At 49.7% G+C, this 6,070-nt stretch overlaps 1 long non-coding RNA gene across 1 annotated transcript; it reads left to right on the forward strand.

The window, feature by feature from the left end:
* Window positions 1-793: 793 nt before the first annotated feature.
* On the forward strand, window positions 794-1,784 carry LOC123116236 (uncharacterized). Its single transcript, XR_006456995.1, has 3 exons — window positions 794-1,358; window positions 1,531-1,631; window positions 1,733-1,784. It is a non-coding gene; the product is annotated as an uncharacterized lncRNA (long non-coding RNA).
* Window positions 1,785-6,070: the final 4,286 nt, after the last annotated feature.

Here is a 6,070-nt window from a genome sequence, read left to right on the forward strand (position 1 = left end):
AATAAGGCTAAGAGATGACCCGTTGTAGACATGCTTTTTATCATCTATAAATTACATGCAAGATTTAAGATAAGACTATCTTATCGACCATTGTATATGCCCTAACAAATATCGGCCACGTGCAAACTACCAACGTCTACTCCTCCAGACCTTCCACTCTTCCACATCACCAGAAATCGCATGGGACGATGCCCAGGAGTTCACCGGTGTCACAGTTTTCGTGCCACGTGATGACATGCAGTACAGGCACCGCCAAGGAAGGATCTATAGCACCGGATCTACGGGGCGGCACCTTTCGACGCGAACAATGGACTTTGGCACTGCCGTTTCACGGGACAGGTGCCAAAAAAAGTCCACTTCCGTTTCACTGGACAGGTGCCAAACCATTTGGTGACCAAGACTAAACGAAGATCTGGATCGCGCAATTCGTGGCGCAACACGACGATGGAAAAAGGAGGTTTGCGTGCTAGCGCCTGCGCACGCATTGACTCGGATCGCCGGCTTTATAGCGCCACCTCGCTTCACTGAGCTCCGTGGCCTTTCCCGTACCCGCACCGCACGGATGCAGCATGCGGCATGCAGAGGAGAGAGAGAGGATCCCGTAGCCGGGACACGCAGCTGAGGCGCGCGCCGTTATTACGGAGGCAGAGAATCATGGCCGCGAGGGAATCGAATCAGACATACTCCCTCCGTCCGAAAATATTTGTGAACAAAATAGATAAAAAAAGATGTATATCTCTACTCTTAATGAAGCAGTTGGTAGGATTGCGTTCACGGTTTATTTTCGTCTGGTTATATTTCGTCTGGTTTATTTTCGTCCGGTTTATTTTCGTCTCATATCCCACCACCATATCTCCTCACATTGATTTTTTTACCCTCACAATAAAAACTTTCCTAACTTTTCCAAAGTTTCCTAACTAGACACGTTATAAACGGGCATGTACCGATAGCACGTTATCAATTAATAAAATTTTGTTTTATGACAATCAATTCCAAATCCTAATTTTCCTAATGCATCGATCTTTGCCTTTTTTAAGTAGTTATTTTGATAGGGAGGGTTTAGCCACGAAAATCATCCCTCCATCGTCGGCTGCATCCCTCACCCACGTCGCTGTTGCAGGATCTTCATCCGTCATCCTGAGCAATTGGGGCGGCGATGCGGGCGAGCTTCACGATAGTGGGGAGGACCAGGCCGCGGTGAAGGCAGGTCATGCGCTCCTCACGCTCCACGAACGGAACCTGCGCACGGAGGCGGTAGCGCGGGGTGGCAGCCGGCAATGAGGCGGCCGCGCTACGTGACGAGCTACGGGTCCCCCTTTGTGATGTTTTGGCATCGCTCCTTCATCGCACATCCTCAGGTTCCTCTTGCCCTTCCCTTCCTCTGTCCTCCTCTCCCATCTCTATGCTTTCACGTGCATCCAGTTTTGATTCCTCGTGTGATATATACCAAACATAGGTACGTCAATTCACTTCCTTCCCTTCCCTTCGTCCCTCGGTCCCATGCTCGTGGCGCTGAAGTGGTGGCAACAGGCGATGGCGGTGGTGTCGCTGATGGCGGCGAGGACAGCATGTGGCAGCTCCCGAAGCATGAACACGACCGCACCTCGGGCCTGCCGTCTGCCAAGATATGGGTGAGTTCTCGTGCTGCCAACCATAAACCCTCATGTCCTACAAATTCCTCAAACCCTACCGTCTTGATCCCGTCCACGCTCTGATCCAAAGGACGATGCAGCTCTGGCCGATTGACAATGGAGGTTTGGGATCCTTCCTCTCAGCACCCACTCCTGAAAGAATCAGCGGTGCGCCACGTCGATTGAACCCCGTCGAGATCACTCGCCAAGATTGCTATTCTGAAGTTTATTGTAAAGAAAGTGAAGAGTGAGACAGGATCCGTTTATTTTCAACCGGTTTATTTCCATCAAATTACCCCCACCCCCACGCCCACCCACCGAAACGCGCCCAGCGAACCGGGGAGAGATCCATTGATTTGGCTAAGGTAGGAAAGAATCTATTATTTGTTTGCTAAAGCAAATTGCATTAATGGGAGAGATCCGTTGATTTGGCTAAGGTAGGAAAGAATCTATTATTTGTTTGCTAAAGCAAATTGCATTAATGAAAGAGATCCGTTGATTTGGCTAAGATAGGAAAGAATCAATTATTTGTTTTCTAAAGAAAATTGCATTAATGAGAGAGATTTGTTGATTTGGCTAAGATAGGCGGTTTTGAGTAAAGTTATCTTTACTGTAGACATATAATGACAATTAATCAAGTATCAACATCATAGCATGCTTATTGTGTGGAATGTGTGTCCCAATGTTGACAGAAGGTATAAAAAGATTGTCTTGAAATTATTATTGTCTTGGGAAGATATTGCCCTGAATTCTCATTTCTCATCAGAAATTTAGTATCCATTTTCGTTGATCTTATTTGCAACATGTACAAGTCAGTAATAATCTAAGGGGGTGCCCTACCGGAGAAGATTATGATAGTTGGACAAGAAACTTGATACTGTCGTGTAAGGTAAAGGTAGGAGAAATAGGAGATAAAAGCATGCATGGTGGGAGAAGGAAGTCGAATGTCGCGTGGTAGCTCAGACATGGAGTGTGGAAGAAAGACAATGACAAGATGTATGTATCTACTAGATCATGACCATGAGATATCATCCCATAGAAATGACCTTTGACTCTCATGTCACATGAATTTTCTCTTTGTATATATATATTTGTTAATCCGTGGCAACGCACGGACACTTAGCTAGTAGAACTAAAGTATGTCTAGATACACCTCTTTTATCCATTTTAATGACAAATATTTCCGGACGGAGGAAATAGAACACAGTAGTATCAAAGTCGCTCAAATACACAAACATACACCTGGTACAGACATATTTTAAGACGCCCACTGTAGAACCAATGAACGAGACCGAAACAAAGTGTCTAGTTTGAAACCGATTTGTGGTCACAATTTTTTTAACCATTCGATCAATGGAGATAATTATGTACTCAAATTAATCTTGAAGGTCATTTTCTTTTACCTCCGGATAAGGATTCTATGCTTCGCATCCGAGGTAAAAGCATCTCCAGCCGTTGGTCCCTTAGGAGGCATAAAAATCGAGTGAATTACAAAAAACATCGACACTTCAGGCAAGGTTTGCAAGAACCACAAGTCTTCGAAATTGTGCCAAAAATCATTAATTTTTTGTCTATTTTTTTTGCAAAAAACACTAGTTGACGGCTTAGACCGTTTTAAGCATGATTATGACATGTGGGTCCCGCAAAAGCTTACGTGGGGTAACGGTTCAGACTAGACGTCGTCAGACTTTTTTGTTTGCAAAAAACTCTATTTCATAAGAAACAAATAGCAAACTCCCATATGTTAAAAAAAACCCGGTCAACTCCCATGGTCGTGCCCGTGCTCTCGGGCGCCCCGCCGCCGGCAGCCTGCCCTCGCTGTTGGCCAGGCCTCGCGCACACCGCCACCACGCACTCCCCGGCTCCGGCCTCCTTCCCCTTCAACACGCCGGATCCGGCAGAATCCGGCCGAGAAAACGAGCCGCCGCTGCCCATTGGCAGTCCCCGTTGACGGACGCCACCTCACGTACCCCCGCCGCCGGCAGGCCTGCACTCGCCGCCGTCCCTCCCTCCCCGGCTCCGACCTCCTCTCCCTTCCACGCACCGAATTTGACGGAATCCGGTCGGAAAAACAAGCCGCAGCCGCCCCGCCACGACAATGGACCTCGCCGTCGCGCCTGTCCCTCTCAGCCACCTCGCGGAATTCGATCGCGTCATGGCGGTCAAGCACGACGTCGATGGTGGGGACTCAGTCCGCGCGCTGTAGATCCTTTTTCTCCCGGCCTCGCAAGGCTCCCCGCCGCCAACCGCCGTCGTCGTTGACTGATGTCCGAGCCGGCCAACCAGCAACTCACCTGAACCCCCCTGCGGCTGCCGGCAAGCAACTCCCCCGCACCTCCTCTGCGTCGGCCGAGCAGCATCCCCCCGCGCCGGCCGCCGACACTGACCACGAGCCGTTGTCACCTCCATGGAGGACAGACGAGGAGGCAGACAACGGGGTGAAGGGGCTGATTGCTTTTTTCATTTCTGAACGAGGGTGTCTTTGTAAACCTGTATAAATCCCCCTTCTAACACCCTCAAGTGTCAACCGTTACGCCACGTCAGCTTTTACGGGTCCCATTTGTCATAATCGTCATTAAATGGGGTAAAGCCGTCAACTAGTGTATTTTGCAAAAAAATTAGACAAAAAATTAGTGGTTTTAGGCACAATTTCGTAGAAGTATGGTTTCTGCAACCCTAGCCTTCAATGTCGATGTTTTCTGCAATTCACTCCATAAAAATCGCTGCCTGGGGGCGAGCCGGCGGCAAACTCGACTCTGGGGGCGGTTGGGCACCCAGTCGTCGCCCCCAGGCGCAGATTTCGGCCCATTATTTAGTCCAATTTTGTCCAAAAAACGGCCCAATATCTGTGTGAATCGGCGCGGTTCGGCGTGTTTCGGCGTGATTTCTCCCATAAATAATTTGACAAATAGAAATCAATTAGTTCATCACATAGTTCAGCGTGGTTCGGCGTGTTTTTTTTGGCGTGTTTCAACAAATAATTCAATACAAATTATATAGTTCAACAAATAAAAACTCATATTTCATCACACGTCATTCCCGGCGTCGTCCTTGAGCCTCCATAAGTGCTCCACCAGATCGTGTTGCAGTTCTTGATGAACCTGTGAGTCTCGGATCTCCTGACGCATATTGAGTTAGTCAGTCCAGGTTGCCGGTAGCTGGTGATCAACTCCGGCAAGAGGACCCTGCCTGTAATATGGTTCTGTGTCAAATATTGGCTCTTCCTGCTCGCTCTCAATGATCATGTTGTGCAAGATGACACAGCAAGTCATGATCTCCCACATTTGATCTTTCGACCAGGTCTGAGCAGGGGGAACCGGACAACAGCAAATCGAGATTGGAGCACACCAAATGCCCGCTCGACATCCTTCCTGCAAGCCTCCTGAACCTTTGCAAAGAAGGCGTTCTTACCTCCTGGCACTAGGTTTGAGATAGTCTTCACAAATGTCGACCATCTCGGATAGATGCCATCAACTAGGTAGTACCCCTTGTTGTAGTGCCGCCCATTGACCTCGAAGTTCACCGGAGGAGAATGATCTTCAACAAGCTTGGCAAAGACAGGGGAGTACTGCAGGACGTTGATGTCATTGTGAGTTCCTGGCATCCCAAAGAAAGAGTGCCAAATCCAAAGGTCTTGTGTGGCCACTGCCTCAAGTACCACACTGCAACCGTATTTGACGCCTTTGTACAACCCCTGCCAAGCAAATGGACAGTTCTTCCATTTCGAATGCATGCAGTCGATCCTTCCAAGCATCCCAGGAAATCCTCTTGTTGCATTCTGTGCTAGGATCCGAGCAGTGTCTTCCGCATTGGGTGTTCGCAAGTATTGTGGTCCAAACACTGCCACCACTGCCCTGTGGAACTTGTAGAAACACTCAATGGTGGTGGACTCGGCCATGCGCCCATAGTCATCGAGTGAATCACCGGGAGCTCCGTATACAAGCATCCTCATAGTTGTCGTGCACTTCTGGATTGAGGTGAATCCAAGTGTGCAGGTGCAATCCTTCTTGCAGTTGAAGTAGTCGGAGTAGAGCATGCAGTAGCCTTCCAGATGATGTCGGTTCTTTGCTTTCACCCGTCCAGGCGCCGAGCCACCTCGTCGCGGCTTTTCACTGCTCGCGAGTAGGCCGGCGAGGGAGGCGAGCACCATGAGATGCTCCTGCTCCTGGACGTCGGCTTCGGCTTCCTCCTCCAACAACGCCGCGAGCGCCTCCTCGCCTTCCGAGTCCATTGTCGGGCCGGGCAAATCACCGAACACCTTGCGGCGAGGTAGGCGCAAACCCGCCGGTGTACAGGCCCTGCGCGGCCAGAACGCCGGAAAAGTTGCCTGGATGGCGGTGGAGAGGCTGCCTCGGCGAAACCTTTTCTTTTTTCCGGCGGGGAATGGTCTATCTAGCTGTGGTGGGCGGTGGACGGCGCCGGGATAGGCAGGGTGACGG

The sequence above is a fragment of the Triticum aestivum genome, chromosome 5B (genome assembly GCF_018294505.1).
Source record: "Triticum aestivum cultivar Chinese Spring chromosome 5B, IWGSC CS RefSeq v2.1, whole genome shotgun sequence".
Classification (NCBI taxonomy): Eukaryota; Viridiplantae; Streptophyta; class Magnoliopsida; order Poales; family Poaceae; genus Triticum; species Triticum aestivum.